The sequence below is a fragment of the Nicotiana tabacum genome, chromosome 21 (genome assembly GCF_000715075.1).
Source record: "Nicotiana tabacum cultivar K326 chromosome 21, ASM71507v2, whole genome shotgun sequence".
Classification (NCBI taxonomy): Eukaryota; Viridiplantae; Streptophyta; class Magnoliopsida; order Solanales; family Solanaceae; genus Nicotiana; species Nicotiana tabacum.
This window is the reverse complement of record NC_134100.1, coordinates 73,029,380-73,049,118: the sequence shown is the minus strand read 5'-3', so window position 1 is coordinate 73,049,118 and position 19,739 is coordinate 73,029,380. Positions and strand designations below refer to the sequence as shown.

Below are 19,739 nucleotides of genomic sequence, written 5' to 3'. Positions count from 1 at the left end.
CACGGACAACTCACGTGTTGCACGGACAACTCACGTGCTATCGTATCATATCAAGATCCGCACAGATAGCTCACGTGCTACAGTATCATATCAGAATCCGCACGGACAACTCACGTGCGAAGTATAAATATCATGATTCGCACGGACAACTCACGTGCTACGGTATCTATATCTCATAACCAGGTCCTCGGCCTCTCTCAGTCATGTACCTCTCTAGTCTCACGGCCCTCAGAAATCATAAAGATCAGCCCAAGCAAATAACAGTGTATCACCAAGAATCAAGAAGAGATTGAGATATGATGCGCAAGTAAAATCATGACTGAGTACAAGACGGCAAATAGCAGTTAATTCAACAAGTACTCGACCGTTGCGTGTCCCAATAGTGATAACATATGACGTAAGCATGATTTCTAACATGATTTGTAGTCAAATCTCTATAAAACAGAGAGAACATGCAATTAGCAATAGTCTATTCGATTTTACAGTCTCACGGGATGGACCAAGTCACAATCCCCCACGGAGCACGCCCACACGCTCGTCACCTAGCATGTGCTCGACCTCTAAAATAGTCACATCAAACCAAAATCCGGGGTTTCATACCCTCAAGACTAGTTTTAAAACTGCTACTTACCTCAAACAGCGCAAAATCCTACTCCGTAATGCCCTTGCCCCTCGAATCAATCTCCAAACGCCCTGAATCTAGCCACAAGCAGCACGATATAATTAATATAAGTTAAATGAATTGATTCCACAAGAGAAACACGAAATTATAAGCCAAAATCCGAAATAGGCTTAAACCGGCCCACGTCTCGAAATCCGACAAAATTCAAAAAATATGAACACCCATCCACTCACGAGTCCAACCATACAAGAATTACTCTAATCCAACCTCAAATCACCTTCCAAAACTCGAAATTTTAGCCTATGAAGTTTCTACCATTTTTCCCAAATTTACAACTCAAATCCCTAATTAGATGATGAAAATAGCAATAGATTCATGAAATATAGTCCAATCCGAGTTAGAATCACTTACCCCAACAATCTTCTTAAAGAAACATCAAAATATCGCCTCACACCGAGCTATCTAAGTCCCAAAATCGAAATGGGAATCAAACCCTCGAAGTTCCATTTTCTGCCCAGTTCTTCCGCACCTGCGGACATTCTGTCGCATCTGCGACACTGCACCTGCAGAAATTCCATCGCAGGTACAGATCCCACTTAAGTTCCCAGATTCCGCATCTGCGGTCACATATTCGCACATGCGGGTGCGCACCTGCGGGCTCTGTCCGCTTCCGCGATCCTTTCCACTCAAGCCTTTTTCGGCATCTGCGCCTCCCCTTTCGCATCTGCGGTTTCGCAGATGCGCTCCTAACCTTGCACCTGAGCTTCCAGTCCAACCCGGCCTTTCCCTCATCTGCGTCCTCCTCTTCACTTCTGCGGGGCCGCACCTGCGAGCTTACACCGCAGGTGCAAAACACCAGAAGAAACCAGCAATGACTAAGTCCAAATTTCCATCCGATGGGCATCCGAAATACCCCCGAGTCCCCCGGGACCTCAACCAAACATACCAACAAGTCATATAACCCCATGCGGACTTAGTCGAACCTTCGTATCACTCAAAACAACATCAAAACACCAGATACACCCGGATTCAAGCCTAAAGAACTTTTAAACTTTCAAATTTCACAAACGACACGGAAACCTACCAAACCACATCCGATTGACCTCAAATTTTGCACACAATTCATATTCAACATTACGGACCTACTCCAACTTCCGGAATCAGAATCCGACCCCAATATAAAAAGTCAACCCCCCGGTCAAACTTCCCAAAAAATGCGACTTTCGTCATTTCAAGCCTAACTTAGCTACAGAGATCGAATTGACAGTCCGGACACGCTCCTAAGTCCAAAATCAGCAAACGGAGCTAACGGAACCGACTGAACTCCATTCCGGAGTCGTCTTCACATACTTCCGACTACGGTCAAAATCTTGAGACTTAAGCTTCCATTTCAGGGACTAAATGTCCCAAAACACTCCGAAACCAAAAACAAGACCTCCCGGCAAGTCACTTAAGAAGAAACAGATACGATGAAAACTGTAAATAGGGGATCGGGCCTAATACAGTTAAAACGACTGGCCAGATCGTTACATCCTCCCCCTCTTAAAACAATCATTCGTCCTCGAACGAGCATAGAGACATACCTAAAGCGGTGAAAAGATGAGGATAATGGCTGCGCATATCATGCTCAGTCTCCCAAGTCGCCTCCTCGACCGGCTGACTCTTCCACTGAACCTTCACAAAAGCAATATTCTTCAACCTCAGCTTTCGAACCTGCCTATCTAAGTTCGCCACCGGCTCCTAAACATAAGATAAATCCTTGTCCAATTGGACTGAGCTAAATTCCAACATGTGAGACGGATTGCCGTGATACTTTCGATCCAAAGAAACATGAAATACTAGATGAGCTCCTGCTAGACTAAGAGGCAAGGCAAGCTCATAAGCAACCTCCCCAACACGTCGCAATACCTCAAATGGACTAATAAACCTCGGGCTCAGCTTGACCTTCTTTCCGAACCTCATAACACCCTTCATGGGTGACACCCACAGCAAGACCCGATCTCCAACCATGAATACAACATCGCGAACTTTCCGATCCGCATAACTCTACTGTCTGGACTGGGCTGTGTGTAGTCTATCCTGAATCACCCTAACCTTCTCCAGAGCATGAACCAAGACTGTACCCAATAATCTGGCCCCGCTCGCCTCGAACCAACCCACTGGAGACCTACACTGCCTACCATACAGAGCCTCATACAGTGCCATCTGGATGCTCGAGTGGTAACTGCTGTTGTAGGCAAACTCCGCTAGAGGCAATAACTGATCCCACGAACCCCCAAACTGCATCACACACGCACGTAGCATATCCTCTAATATCTTAATAGTGTGCTCGGACTGTCCGTCCGTCTGAGGGTGAAATGTTGTGCTTAACTCCACTCGAGTACCCAACTCATGATGTATGGCCCTCTAGAGCCGTGATGTAAACTGCGTACCTCGGTCAGAAATGATATATACCGGTACACCATGAAGCCTGACGATCTCGCTGATATACACTCGAGCCAGCTGCTCGGAAGAATAGGCAGTCATCACAGGAATGAAATGAGCTGACTTGGTCAGCCGGTCCACAATCACCCAAACTGCATCAAACTTGCGCTGAGTCCGTAGAAGCCCAACAACGAAATCCATAGTGATCCCCTCCCATTTCCACTCCAGAATCTCTAACTTCTGAAGCAACCCACCTGGTCGATGATTCTCATACTTCACCTGTTGGCAATTTAGGCACCGAGCTACACACTCCACTATGTCCTTCTTCATTCCCCTCCACCAGTAATGTTGTCTCAAGTCCTGATATATCTATGCAGTGCCCGGATGAATAGAATACCGCAAACTGTGAGCCTCCTGGAGAATCAACTCACACAAACCATCTACATTGGGCACACATAGCCTGCCCTGCATGCTCAATGCACCATCATCCCCAATAGTGACCTCCCTCGCATCACCGTGCTGGACCGTGTCCTTATGGACGAGCAGATGGGGGTCATCATACTGACGCTCCCTAATACGATCATAAAGAAGACCGAGAGACCACATAAGCCAATACTCGACTTGGCTCATAAATGTCTAATTTAACAAACTGGCTGGCTAAGGCCTGAACATCCAATGCCAATGGCCTCTCTGCTGCTGGAAGATATGCTAAGCTCCCCAAACTCACTGCCCGGTGACTCAAGGCATTGGCCACCATATTGGCCTTCCCGTGATGGTACTAAATGTTGATATCATAGTCCTTAAGAATTTCCAACCACCTCCGCTGACGCAAGTTAAGATCCTTCTGTTTGAACAGATGCTGCAAACTCCGATGATCAGTGTAAATCTCACAATGGGCCCCGTACAAATAGTGCCGCTAAATCTTCAAGGCGTGAACAATAGCTACTAACTTAAGGTCGTGGACAGGATAGTTCTTCTCACGGGGCTTCAATTGGCACGAAGCATAAGCAATCACTCTACCATCGTGCATCAGAACACACCCAATACCGATCCGCGAGGCAAAACAATACACTGTGTAAGAACCAGAAGCTGATGGTAGAACTAGAACTGGAGCTGTGGTCAAAGCAGTCTTGAGCTTCTGAAAGCTCTACTCGCACTCATTCGACCACCTGAAAGGAGCACCCTTCTGGGTCAATTTAGTCAAGGGCGATGAAATAGATGAGAAACCCTCCAAAAAAATATGGTAATGGCCCGCCAACCCAAGAAAGCTCCAAATCTCTGTGGCTGAGAACGGTATGGGCCAACTCTGCACCGCTTCTATCTTCTTCAGATCCACCTGAATACCCTCACTGGACACCACGTGCCCCAAGAACGCCACTGAACTGAGCCAAAATTCACACTTGGAGAACTTTGCATAACGCTTCTCCTCCCTCAACTGATGTAATACAATCCTCAGATGTTGGGCATGCTCCTCCTGGCTACGAGAGTACACCAGGATGTCATCAATGAATACAATAACGAACGAGTCAAGATAAGGCTGAAACACACTGTTCATCAAATGCATGAACACTGCTGGGGCGTTGGTCAGCCCAAAAGACATCACAAGGAACTCACAATGGCTATATCGGGTCCTGAAAGCTGTCTTAAGAATATCTGAGCCCCGAATCTTCAGCTAGTGATACCCTGACCTCAAATCAATCTTGGAGAACACCATCGCTCCCTGAAGCTGGTCAAATAAATGATCATTACGCGGCAAAAGGTACTTGGTCTTGATTGTGACCTTTTTCAACTGTCTGTAATCAATGCACATTCTCGTAGTACCATCATTCTTCTTCACAAGTAGAACTGGTGCACCCCAAGGTGACACGCTAGGCTGAATAAACCCTTTATCAAGGAGTTCCTGAAGCTGCTCCTTCAACTCCCTCAACGCAGTCGGTGCCATATAGTATGGTTGAATAGAAATGGGCTGAGTGCCCGGCACCAAATCAATACCGAAATCAATATACCTGTCGGGCGATATGCCGGGCAGGTCTATAGGAAACACATCCGAGAAATCTCACACCACCGGAACAGAATCAATAGCAGGGGCTTCTTCACTAACATCCCTCACAAAGGCTAGATAAGATAGACAACCTTTCTCAACCATCCGCTGATCTTTAAAGTACGAAATCACTCTATTGGGATCATAGTCTATAAAGTTGCTCCACTCAACCCTCGGCAACCCCGGCATAGCCAACGTCATGGTCTTAGCGTAACAATCTAGAATAACATGACATGGAGACAACCAATCCATACCTAAAATCACGTCAAAATCGACCATATTAAGCACCAAGAGATCTACTCCGGTCTCCAGGCTCCCAATAGTCACAACAAATGACCGATATACCCGGTCCACCATAATAGTATCCCCCACTGGAGTAGATACATGAACAGATGAAACTAGAGACTCACGGGGCATATCTAGAAAATGAGCGAAATACGATGATACATATGAATAAGTGGAACCAAGGTCAAATAATACAAAGGCATCTCCGTGGCAAACTGAGAAAATACCTGCAATCACAGCATCTTAAGCAATGGCATCTGGTTTGGCAAGGAGAGCATAGAAACGGGCCTGGCCACCCCCTGATCTGCCTCCACCTTTCGGGCGACCCCTAGTTGACTGAGTCCCACCTCGAGCTAGCTGGACGGGTGGTGGAGCTGCTGGTGCTGGTGCCATCGGCCGAGTACTCTATTGTAGAGCCCCACTCAACAACCTAGGGCAATCTCTCTTAATGTGTCCAAAATCTCCGCACTCAAAACAACCGCTCCTCTAATGGAACTACTACTCCCGATGCCCAGAGGAACTACCCGTGGAAACCTGAGCTGACGAGGCATGGTGAAAACTCTGCGCTGGTAGTGCACTGAACGATGGCTGGCCCTGCTGATGACAATGTGATCCGTGGCCAGATGATGCACCTCGGTGAACTGGGCGAGCCATCTGAGCATGTTTGAAAGGACGAACCCTACCATGGTGGAACTGACCCCCAGAAGGAACCCCACTGAATCCACCCTGTCCACGAGGCCTCTTGGCTTCCCTCTCAACCCGCTCCTGGCTGCGAACCATCTCAATCTGACGAGCAATGTCGACAACCTCATCAAAAGTCGGACCAGACACTCTCTCTCTAGTCATAAGCAATCGCAGCTGAAAAGTGATGCCATCTATGAAACTCCTGATCCTCTCCCTGTCTGTGGGAACCAACCAGATAACATGATGGGCCAACTCTGAAAATCTCATCTCATACTGCATCATGGACATATCACCCTGACGAAGCTGTTTGAACTGCTTACACAGCTCCTCTCTACGGGACTGAGGCACGAACTTCTCACAGACAGGGAGAACTGCTGCCACGTAAGGGGTGATGTGCTGACCAACCTACGCCTCACGTAAGCCACCCACCAACTGAAGGCAGCCCCAGAGAACTGAAAGGTAGTGAACGAGACCCCACTGGTCTCTAGAATACCTGTTGTACGGAGTATCCTCTGACACCTATACAAGAAGCCCTGTGCATCCTCTCCCTTGATACCACTGTAAGATGGAGGCTGGAGTCTCCCAAACCTCTCTAATCGATGCAGCTCATCATCAAGCATGACATGTACCACATAGACCTGAGAAGCTAAAACTGGTTGGGCTGGTGGTGCCCCGGTGTCTAGAATCCCTGTACCACCTGCTCCGGTGTGCGGGTGGCGAGAGTCTGAGCACCTCCCCCGGCCTGAGAAGTGGCTGCTGCGGCTGGAACAGAGACCGCCTGAGCTAGACTGGTACACACGATCAGAATATGATCTAAGGCCTCTTGAAGACATGGAATCACAATAGGCACAGGTGGTGCCTGAGCTAGTCCCACCGGCTTATCCACAACTGGAGTCTGCTCCTCAACTGGGGCAACTAGTGGATCTGCATGTGCTGTCCTAGCTGCGGTGCGAGCTGCACCTCTGCCCCTACCACGGCCTCTACCGCGGCCTCGGCCTCTCGCGGCCCTGGCTGGACGTACCAGTGGTTGTCCGTCCTGCCCCGTAGTACGAATCTTCGCCATCTATGAGAGAATAAAACAACAGATGTTCAGTCACCAGACTCAACAGATTTGCACGACAAGAATTCAAGAATGAGAAGTTTTTCCTAAGGGCTCGGCATCCTCTCGAAGATAAGTACAGACGTCTCTGTACCGATCCGCAAGACTCTAATAAACCTGCTCATTACTCGTGAGACCTATCTAACCTAGGCTCTGATACCAACTTGTCAGGACCCAAAACCTAACCCGTCGTGATGACGCCTATCGTGATACTAGACAAGCCGATATCTCCAAAACACTTTCAACATTTAACATAAATGAATTAATATATTTAAAATAACCAGCGTCTTTCAAGAAAACGAGGTAAAACCCAAAGCATAAGTGCGGAAAAATAGACCAACATCGGGGTGTCACTGAATCATGAGCATCTATATATCCATCTAATACAAATAATGTCTGAGTATCAATACTGAAAAGAAAGAAAACATAGAAGGAGAGACAAGGTACCTGTGATCACTAGGGGTGTGTAGACTCCGGAGGGGCTCCTTTCAACCAAGCGCTCTAATTCGCACGGAAAATGATCGCAAAAGGGTGCATTTATCATATTGTGCGAGTTAGAGATGCAGATGCTGAGATACCTACACTTCAGTCTATTCCCGTAGTCAAAGAGTATGCAGATGTGTTTCCAGATGAGCTTCCAGGTATTCCTCCAGAGCGAGAGATTGATTTTAGCATCGATTTGCTTCCAGGAACTCAACCAATATCCGTCCCTCCGTATAGAATGGCACCTGGCGAATTGAAGGAGTTGAAGGAGCAGTTAAAAGATTTGCTGGAGAAAGGTTACATCAGGCCCAGTACCTCACCTTGGGGTGCACCAGTACTATTTGTGCGGAAGAAAGACGGCTCGTTGAGGATGTGTATCGATTATAGGCAGCTGAACAAGGTAACTATTAAGAATAAGTATCCACTTCCAAGGATCGATGACTTGTTTGATCAGTTGCAGGGGCTAGATGCTTTTCAAAGATAGATTTGAGGTCGGGGTACCACCAGGTCAGAGTTCGGGAAAAAGATATTCCGAAGACAGCCTTCAGGACCCGATATGGCCACTTCGAGTTCCTTGTCATGTCCTTCGGGTTGACTAATGCACCCGCTGTATTTATGGACTTGATGAATAGCCTATTCCGGCCATTTTTAGATCTGTTCGTGATAGTATTTATTGATGATATTCTGGTTTATTCCTGTTCAGAGGATGAGCATGCGGACCACCTGCGAGCGGTACTCCAAACCCTCCGTGATCGTAAGTTGTATGCTAAGTTTTCTAAATGTGAGTTCTGGTTGAAGTCTGTAGCATTCTTGGGGCATATTGTATCAGATGAAGGGATAAAGGTGGACACTCAGAAGATTGAGGCCGTGAAATCTTGGCCTAGACCTACCACTCCGACAGAGGTTCGTAGCTTTCTAGGCTTAGCAGGATACTATCGGAGGTTCGTAGAGGGTTTTTCTTCCCTTTCGGCACCATTGACGAAGTTGACACAGAAAGAAACTAAGTTTCAATGGACAGAGGCTTGCGAGCGGAGTTTCCAAGAGCTTAAGAACAGGTTGACCTCAGCTCCAGTTCTAACACTTCCAGAGGGTCTAGAGGGTTATGCCGTGTATTGTGATGCATCAGGTGTCGGGTTAGGATGTGTTCTGATGCAACATGGGAAGGTAATTGCGTATGCTTCAAGGCAGTTGAGGAAGCACGAGAGGAATTATCCGACCCACGACCTCGAGTTAGCTGCGGTTGTCCATGCACTTAAGATATGGCGGCATTATTTATATGGTGTTCATGTTGATGTATTTACTTATCATAAAAGCCTACAATATATCTTCAAGCAGAAAGAGTTGAATTTGCGACAGAGGCGATGGCTTGAGTTATTGAAAGATTACGATGTTAACATTCTCTACCATCCAGGGAAAGCTAATGTTGTAGCAGATGCCTTAAGTCGCCGATCTATGGGTAGCTTAGCACATGTAGAGCCCAAGAAAAGACAATTAGCTAGAGAGATTCATCAATTGTCTTCGTTGGGGGTTCGGTTAGTAGATTCTGAGGATGGTGGAGTTGTACTCCAAAACACTACAAAATCATCCCTCATAGCGGAAGTCAAGGAAAGGCAGTACGAGGACCCAGAGTTGGTCGAGCTGAGAGGGCGAGTTCCACAGCAGAAGAAGCCACTGTTAGAGCTAAAGGTAGATGGGGTTCTCAGATATAGGGGTCGTTTGTGTGTTCCAGATGTAGCAGGACTACGAGACAGGATTATGTCAGAGGCACATTATTCATGGTATTCCATCCATCCTGGGTCTACGAAGATGTATCATGACATTAAGGATGTGTACTGGTGGAATGATATGAAGAAGAACATTGCTGAGTTTGTCGCCCAATGTACTAGTTGCCAGCAAGTGAAGGTAGAGCACCAGAAGCCTGGAGGGCTAATGCAGACTATAGAGATCCCGACATGGAAATAGGAGGCGATAAACATGGACTTTATCACGGGTTTACCTCGTTCTAATCGTAAGTTCGATTCCATATGGGTGATAGTCGATAGACTCACGAAATCAGCTCACTTCCTACCGGTCAGATCTACATATACAACAGAAGATTATGCAAAGTTATATATTAAGGAGATAGTGCGGCTACACGGAGTACCAGTTTCTATTATATCTGACCGTGGGGCTCAGTTTACAGCACATTTTTGGAGGTCATTTCAGAGAGGTCTAGGGACTCAGGTGAATCTCAGCACAGCTTTTCATCCACAGACTGATGGACAAGCCGAGCGCACAATTCAAACGCTCGAGGATATGTTACGAGTATGTGTGTTGGATTTTAAAAGAAGTTGGGATGAACATCTACCTCTTGTCGAGTTTGCATATAATAACAGTTACCACTCCAGTATTCAGATGGCTCCGTACGAGGCTTTGTATGGGCGTAAGTGCAAATCTCCTATAGGGTGGTTTGATGTTGGGGAATCTGGGTTATATGGGCCAGACCTGGTTCAACAGGCCATAGAGAAAGTAAAGCTTATCCGGGAGCGACTGTTGACAGCTCAGAGTCGTCAGAAGTCATATTCTGACGTGCGGCGACGAGACTTAGAGTTCAGGATTAATGACTGGGTATTCTTAAAGGTATCACCTATGAAGGGCGTGATGAGGTTTGGCAAGAAAGGCAAGCTTAGCCCACGGTATATTGGGCCTTATAGGATCATTCGGAGAGTGGGCCAAGTAGCTTATGAGTTAGAGTTGCCTTCAGAATTGGAGTCTGTCCATCCGGTTTTTCACGTATCTATGCTACGGAAGTGCATTGGCGATCCTACTCGAGTGGTGCCCACGGATGATGTACAGATTACAGAGGACTTGTCATACGAGGAAATTCCAGTTGCCATCCTAGACCGACAAATCCGCAATCTACGAAATAAGGAGGTTGCTTCCGTAAAGGTTTTATGGAGGAGCAAGAATGTAGAAGAGATGACGTGGGAATCGGAGGAAGAAATGAAGTCTAAATACCCCCACCTATTTCAAACTGAAGATATGGCTCGAGATGGGATGCTACAACACAGCTCTATTCAGGCTAGCAGGTCATCAGGTAAGCTTTTATTTTTCACTTTTAGTATTTATGATTTACGGTTGGTGAGGCAAAGTGTTGCTATTTATAAACATTGGCCATGTGTGGCATGCATAGTATGTTTTCTGGCTACGTACAGGTTGGTTTTAACCTAGTGTACGAAGGATACTCTGGCAAAAGTTTCCAAAGTATCTAAGAGTAAACATTCGAGGACGAATGTTCCCAAGGGGGGAATAATGTTACACCCTATATTTTCGTACGTAAAAATGCATCGTAAGCAAACTAATGTAGGACCAAAAATGAGAAAATTTTTAAAAGTATATAAAGTAATTTAATCATGTTACCTCTGAGGTTACAAATATTGAAGATCATGAACAACAAGTACAAAGAGGGTTGGACGGTTCAGAAGCTAAAGCAATTGAAGAAAATATTGTTTCGTCGAAAGTCGACAAGTTGGGAATGTTATAACATATACCTTTGGGGTGAGACTAGGGTGCTTAACATGATAAGGAGATTATGTTATGATTTATATTAGTCGTATAACATCCGTGTGTTATGTTTTGAAGTCAAGCGAGTTGTGGAACAAAAGTCGATGAAAGTCATCACAAGTTACATTCATAAGTTTTACTGAAACTTTGGGTCAAATGTAACTGCGATTTTCTCCCAATATACTTAGAGTTATGGGGTGTTCCACCCATCAAATTAAAGATCTATGAGTCTATTTTCCAACGCATTAAACCGTTTGTCAATACGACATTGGAGTAGAAAGATATGGGCATTTGTGCGATACTGCGCAAGCTGCTAGGTGACAAGTAGGTGTGTCACCTACTTGCTTAAATGAGAGCCCAAAAAATGGGCCATTTCGGGTCGTCCAAAGAGGCCTTTTAAGGGCCTATTTTCTTCATATATTAGACTTAAAATAGAGCATAATAACCAGACATAAGCTCTGCAAAGAATCCTCCCAAAAATTTCCCACAAACCCTAATTGATTTTCTCTCCCTTTCAAGTTCCAATCGGAGGTAAAACCTAGAGTTTGATGAACCAAGATAAGAGCTGAGTTATCCAACAAATAAGGTGAGTTTACTGCTCTCTTTCATCCAATTTTTCTTCTGTAAATTCATGGTAAGTCGTTCTATACTTGTAAGAACTCACGGGACGGTGATCGGAAGCCGTGAGTTCGAGTTATTCACTTGTAGCGGACTGTTTTGTGGACTGTTTTGTGTTGCTGTTGGGCTGCGTGTTTTACTACTGTTTTGTGGAGTTTTGGAGGAGGAAGGGGGTTTATAAACACCATATAAATGTAGGGTGGTTGGCTGGTCGTTCGTCATAACATTTTCGGGTCGTTTGACACTACTACGGTGGTCGTTTTGTGTACGAAGAGATTGGGGTGTGTTGGGCTGTTTTGTAGTATTTGATGGTGTATATAGGGCTGGAAAATGATGTATATATGTTGTTATTGTTCTGTTCTTGTATTGTTGGTGTTATCTTGAATTTGGAGGAAGTAAGGATTATAGGGGAGATGCTGCCCGTTTTAATACAAAATAAGTTTGTCGTTCGTTGTGCGATAGTTGTACCTTTCGTAACTTAACGATAGTATTATTATCATTCTTGTAGATTAAGGTGCGAAGAGGTGAGTTCAACTTGGTGATTGGAAAGATTGTGATAAGGTATGTTAAGGCTAAGCCTTCCTTCATTTTGGCATGATCTCGTAGCTACATGTGTTAGTAATGAGACAAAAGAGAAGTTCATATTCATGAATTTATTCACACTATTCTAGTCTCATAAGTTACAATATTATTCCTTATCGAGACTCTATATTCAATTTTAGTATTGTCTTCTTCCAGTCAAGAGAGAAGCAAGCCTATATATACAGTATTACAGTATTTTCATTACCATCGAGCTATAATCGATGGGCAGGCCCCTATTGGGCAACCTCTGATCAGATGGAAAGTTATATACCGAGCCTACTGTGGCCGAGCGCCTATAAGCGAGCCCAGCATGGTCGAGATACATAGCCTAGCATGGCCGAGCGCCTATGAGCGAGCCTACTATGGCAGAGCAGTTATATATACCGAGCCTTATAAGGCCGTACAATTATTTTACTTACTATATTGAAGGAGTTGAGTCAGTATCAGCAGGTAAGTATATCTCCAGATCATCTTTGACTCCCAGTTACTTCCAGTTATTATATTATCAGTTCAGTTTCGATTTTCAGTTATGTTATTGCCTTACATACTCGGTACATTATTTCGTACTGACGTCCCTTTTCCGGGGAAGCTGCATTTCATGCATGCAGGTTCAGATAGAAAGACGAGTAGACCTCCTCAGTAGGTGTTTCCAGAGTTTAGCCTGATCGGTAAGCTCCACAACCTTCGGAGTTATCGGGTCTAGGTTTTTGTGTGCATCTTATGTATGTATTTATATATATAATATGGGTAGGTCGGGGCCCTGTTCCGATCACAATATATCTATCAGTAGAGGCTTGTAGACATATCATGTTGGTTAGTGCAGTATGTTGGGTTTGTAGGCCTGGTATGTATAATTTGGTGGTTTGTCAGCTGTAGTAGCTATGACGGCCTTTTCAGCCTAGCTTTATATTGATGTTTAGTTAGCGCTAGTTTCCATTCAGTTTTATATTTTGCTTCGCAAATTGTCTTGCAAGGTGGCCTCATGTGGCCAAAGTATGACATTATGTGTTCAGAGTCCCTTAGTCGCAATTTGGTACGCCAGGTTAGGTGAGGCACCGGGTGCTTGTCTCGCTCCTAGGTTCGGGGCGTGACACTATACCTCACAACCAGGCCCTCGGCCTCTCTCAGTCATGTACCTCTCTAGTCTCAGGGCCCTCAGAAATCATAAAGATCAGCCCAAACAAAATAACATAGTGTATCAACAAGAATCAAGAAGAGACTGAGATATGATGCACAAGTAAAACCATGACTGAGTACAAGATAGCAAGTAGCAGTTAAATCAACAAGTACTCGACCGCTGCGGGTCCCAACAGTGATAACATATAGCCTAAGCATGATTTCTAACATGATTTATAGTCAAATGTCTATAACATAAAGATAACATGTAATTAGCAATAGTCTATTCAACTTTACAGTCTCACGGGACGGACCAAGTCACAATCCCCCACGGTGCACGCCCACAGGCCCATCACCTAGCATGTGCGTCACCTCCAAAATAGTCATATCATACCAAAATCCGAGGTTTCATACCCTTAGGACCATATTTAAAACTGTTACTTACCTCAAATTGCACAAAATCCTACTCCGCAATGCCCTTGCCCATCGAATCACTCTCCAAACTCCCCGAATCTAGCCACAAGCAGTAAGATATAATTAATATAAGTTAAAAGAATCGATTCCACAAGCAAAACATGAAATTATAAGCCAAAATCCGCAATAGGCTCAAACTGGCCCCCGGGCCCACGTCTCGAAATCCGACAAAAGTCATAAAATATGAATACTCATCCACTCACGAGTCCAACCATACAAGAATTACTCGAATCCAACCTCAAATCACCTCCCAAAACTCGAAATTTTAGCCTATGAAGTTTCTACCATATTTTCCCAAATTTACAACTCAAATCCCTAATTAGATGATGAAAATAGCAATAGATTCATGAAATATAGTCCAATCAGAATTAGAATCACTTACCCCAGCAATCATATTGAAGAAACCTCGAAATATCGCCTCACACCGAGCTCTCAAAGTCCCAAAATTGAAATGGGAATCAAACCCTCGAAGTTCCATTTTCCGCCCAGTTCTTTTGCACCTGCGGACATTCTGTCGCATCTGCGATGCCGCACCTGCGATGCCGAACCTCCGAAATTTCCATCGCAGGTGTAGATCCCACTTAAGTTCCCATATTCCGCATCTGCGGTCACATATTCGCACATGTGGGTGTGCACCTGCGGGCTCTGCCTGCTTCTGCGATCCTTAACACCCAGGCCTTTTTCCGTATCTACGCCTCCCCTTCCGCATCTGCGTTTTCGCAGACACTTGCGCTTCCAGTCCAACCCGGCCTTGCCCGCATCTGAGTTCTCCTCTTCGCTTCTGTGGGGCCGCACCTGCAGGCGTCCACCGCAGGTGCGAAACACTAGAACACCAGAAGAAACTAGCAATTCCTAAGCCGAAACACCCCCGAGGCCCCCGAGACCTCAACCAAACATACCAACAAGTCATATAACCCCATGCGGACTTAGTCGAACATTCGAATCACTAAAAACAACATCAAAACACCAATTACACCTGGATTCAAGCCTAAAGAACTTCTAAACTTTCAAATTTCACAAACGACGCCGAAACCTACCAAACCACGTCCGATTGACCTCAAATTTTGCACACAAGTCATATTCAACATTACGGACCAAATCCAACTTCCAGAATCGGAATCCGACCCCGATATCAAAAAGTCAACCCCCGGTCAAACTTTCCAAAAATTCGACATTCGCCATTTCAAGCCTAAATTTGCTACAGACCTCAAATTCACAGTCTGGACACGCTCTTAAGTCAAAAATCACCCAACGAAGCTAACAAACTGACGGAACTCCATTCTGGAGTCGTCTTCACATACTTCCGAATACAGTCAAAATCCTAAGATTTAAGCTTCCGTTTTAGGGACTAAGTATCCGAAAACACTCCGAAACCAAAAACAAAACCTCCCGGCAAGTCACTTAAGCAGAAATAGATACGGGGAAAAGAGTAAATAGGGGATCGGGGCTAATACACTCAAAAACCATCGGTCGGATCGTTACATTAGCATATTACAAAAGCATGGAACTGAAACAGACTACAAATGCCAAGAGCAAAAATTGTTCGAAAGAAGGCTATAAAGTCTCAATCAGTATCATTAAAATGATCCCCCTCTTTTGATATATTTATAATTGTATTTTGTGAATATTGTACATCAGCTGACATATCAATGACTTCAAGAGGTAAATCTTCGCTCGACCATCTAACATCAATATCGGCTACTCTAGTTGATGGATCGGCTTCATCATTATGCTCCCTCCAAAAAGTCTCCCCAACATTAGGAATATTCTCTTGCTCCAAATCATACAAATCAACAGGGACTTTATTCCTTGCATAATAAACATCTGTATCAATTGGATCCTTACATAAAAAACTTGATTTACTTGAGATGCCAATACAAAAGGGTCATCAGTACTACATAGTCGGTTAAAGTATACCCGGGATAACCCATACTCATCTACTTCATTATGAAACCAATCGCATCTAAATAGTAAAACACTAAAGTGACCCCAATAATCAATCTCAATCATATCCTGAATAGCTCCATAGTAGTGAACCTCTCCATCAATGGGATTTTGGTCCCTGACACTAGCAAAACTATCAGTTGTTGCTAACAAATTCACTCCACTATTCTGAGTATTCAACGGGGCATCCCGCGTCATTGTATGAAATAAGTAACCATTAATAAAATATCCAGTATATCATTTGGCCAATGTATTAGACCCTTTAGCTAGCCATCGCAAATGATTGGGCACTTCATTGCTTTTAACTTTCTCTTTAAACCAATCGACGAAGTTCCTACTATGATTCCTTTCTCTTACCCATGCATTTGATCTAGTACAATTAACAATTAAATTCTTATGTTCCCTGCAAGCCATATGTTTTAAATTTAATCATTAATCTTATATGAATTATGTTTAGAAGTTATAAGATATAAAATAAATGAAGATTATAATATAGAAAGCATTGCTAGTGGAGGAAAATCACTAATTGTCCACATTAAGGTTGCATGCAGTTGAAACATCTGGTTATATTCAGCATCAAATGTTTCGACACCGAATTCCCATAGTTCCTTCAATTCAGCAATTAATGGTTGTAGGTACACATCGATATCATTTCCCGAAGATGATGGACCTGAGACGATCATTGACAACATCATATACTCTGGCTTCATGCAAATCCAAGGCGATAGATTATAGTTCATTAACATAACAGGCCACATGCTATGAGAAATGCTCATTATTCAAAATGGGTTGAAACCATCACTTGAAAGACCCAATCTAACATTACGAGGGTCGCTAGAGAATTCAGGGTGCAAGGAGTCGAAATCCTTCCAAGCATCACCATCAGCATGGTGTCTTATATTTCCATCATTTGGTAGTTCAGTAGCATTCCATCTCATAGCTTCAGCTATTTCAGGACACATGAATATCCTCTAAAGCCTAGGCTTCAATGAAAGGTACCTTAAAACATTTGCAAGGGTTTTGGACTTTTTATTAGTCAAAACATTAAAAATATTCTTCTATCTAGAAGACCCACACACAGAACAAGTATCTGCATTTGCATTGTCATTCCAAAATAACATGCAATCATTATGACATGCATGTAATTTTTCATAATCAAGACCCAAATTTTTTATCATGCTTGTTTCCTTGTAGAAAGACTCGGGTAGCTGAGCAAATGGAAATGCCTCTTTTAACAACACCAACAAGTCAGAGAATGCCACATTACTCAACCCATGAATGCATTTAAACAAGTACAACCAAATCGTAAAACCTAGTTTGGAGAAATTCTTACACCCTGGATACAAATCTTGTTTCCCTTCGTCCACTAATTTAAAGAATCTTTTTGCATCTTCAGAAGATCCTTCCCTCACTTTTTCAAGTCCCAAATCATCATCAATATTTCGAAATTTATCATGAAGTAGTCCATCAATAACGTCATGTATGTCATAACCTTCATCATTATTGCTTGGATATCGAGTCTTTCTCGGGGGAAACCCTTCCCCGTGAAAAACCCATTTGGTGTATCCATGAACAAACCCATGAACAATCAAGTGATCTTCCACCACATTTCTATAATGCCCAAAACAATTAGTGCATTCTTTGGAAGGTCATAATATTTCATTTCCTTGGGAAGCTCGTTCAAAATCCTTACCTAGAAATTCATTCACTCCTCGTATGTACTCGTCAGTTGACCTTCGAAGTCCCATCCACCTTCATATTGGAAGCAATTTAAAGTACTACTTCTCTCTTCCTTGGTTCACAAAATAATTCAGTATTTGAATGAGAAGCATATTTGCACTTTTATCTGATTTATCATGTGAGAGGATTATAATAAAGCGTCCGTAGATCTTTCAGAAGCCAAGAGTAATTCTACTTTTAACACTCTAAAGAGAAGACAAGCCAATAGTCATGTACAACATGATGCTTCTGCAATCTGCAGTGTTAAACCGATTTTCATAGAGAAAAACCACTGCCAGCAGAAATATAAGTTTGAAACAAAGTTCTTAAGTTAGTACACCTGAGTACGTCTTCCAGGAAACATAAGGTAATAGAAGCTATGATGTCTAATACAAGCATACTGCAGTAAGATGCCTAATTCAAAATGTGTATTCTTTCACATTAAGAAGTGATACGAATAGAAGCTCCAGGTGTATTTCATGTTTTAATAAGTGTACAAGTTTGGATTCATTACCTGGAAAGCTATATCACAATCTAGAAGTAGTTAATAACCAAAAAAGAAAACACATGCACAGACTTCCTGCACAAATCAGTTTTACCGTGGTCATAGGGAAAGTTGAAATAGAAAAGGGAGTAATGATCGTTGGCCAATACATCTCAAATCAGTAACAGAGACAGAAGATTTAGGTGACAAATGACACTCCCATGTTTAGGAAAATTAAGGATTAGATAACATCATTTTTACCAAGCAAGAAGATTTAGAAGGGCAAGCAATTTCTCTGAGAAGAATAATCCCAATGTCTAATAGACGTGATGGCAAGCAGTTACCAATCAGACTAAAGCATAGACATGAATCAATCTCACAATTTTAAGTGAAAGCAGCGCAAGCATAAATGAACAGAAGTAATAGAATGTGTTTATCAAAAATATTACCAGAGAAGGAAAAAAGGAGCAGTGAAACAACTTTTCAGAATAACCAAGACAACGAACATCGAACATCAAACATCGAACATCGATAGCAAATATCGAATAAACAAAATCTCATGGTTTCTAACACATAATCAAAACCTAACAGATAAATCCCCCAATTTCGCAAACTAAAAATCACAAAATATATCGTATAATACAAACAAAACAGAAGCAAAATAATGGGTTTATCAGAAATATTATCAAAGAAAGAAAATAGAAGGAGCAATGAAATAATTTTTCAGACTAGGGAAGAAGAAAGCGAAAATCGAACAGTGATAGCAAACACAAAACCCGAGAAAAATCGATAGCCTACCTCAGAGATTGCTTGTGTGTTAGCCGAAATTGGTCGTCCTTCAACGAAAGTTGCCGTCCTTCGCCGGAGCTGGCCGATTGAGTTCGTCGATGGTGAGGTCGATGATCTCTAGGTTGGGGCTTAGAGAGAGATGGTGTTTTTTCTGGTTTTGAGAGAGTCAGAGATAAACGGAATTTTCATAGTATGTTTTAACTTAAAATATAATAAAGAGTTAATAAAATATTAGTGGGGTCATTTATTTTGTTTTCTTTGTTTTCTAATAAATATGTAGGAAGGAAAATAAGGATGGAAAAATTGTTACGCCCCTAACCTGGGGGACGAGACCGGCATCCGGTGCCTTACCTAACCTTGCGTACCAACTTGCGACTAAGGGACTCTGAATATATAATATCATACTTTGGTCATGGGGCCACATTGCAAGACAATTTGTGAAGCAAAATATAAAACTGAACGGAAACTAACGCTGACTAAACATTAATATAATGCGGGGCCGACAAGGCCGTCATAACTACTACAACTGACAAACAAACAAAATATACATACAAGACCTACAATCCTAACATACTGCAATAAATGACAGGATATGTCTACAAGCCTCTACTGATGGATGTACTATGATCGGAACAGGGCCCCGACCTACCCATAACATATATACAGATATACATAAGATATATACAAAACTCTAGACTCGGCATCTCCGAAGGACGTGGAGCTTACCGATCAGGCTGAACTTGGGCAACACCTACTGAGGAAGTCTACCAGTCTATCTGTATGAACCTGCACGCATGAAATGCAGTGCCCCCAGAAAAAGGACGTCAGTACG

The 19,739-nt window shown here is 43.4% G+C and overlaps 1 protein-coding gene across 16 annotated transcripts in view; it reads right to left on the bottom strand.

Annotated features, from left to right (window-relative positions):
• LOC107790112 (uncharacterized) overlaps positions 1 to 19,098 on the bottom strand; it is a 44,030-nt gene extending 24,932 nt beyond the window's left edge. For 4 of the 16 annotated variants that reach the window (XR_012704423.1, XM_075242022.1, XM_075242033.1 and 1 more), the window contains exons 1-2: positions 18,917 to 19,097; positions 13,943 to 14,010 (exon numbers count right to left, since the gene is read on the bottom strand). The gene's annotated coding sequence lies outside the window, so the exon portion shown is untranslated. Of the gene's footprint in view, positions 1 to 631; positions 700 to 5,599; positions 7,120 to 7,602; positions 7,884 to 7,958; positions 8,078 to 13,942; positions 14,011 to 18,148; positions 18,215 to 18,916 lie in introns of those variants that run through there. The other 12 variants (XM_075242036.1, XM_075242027.1, XM_075242024.1 and 9 more) reach the window with 12 other exon arrangements.
• Positions 19,099 to 19,739: the final 641 nt, after the last annotated feature.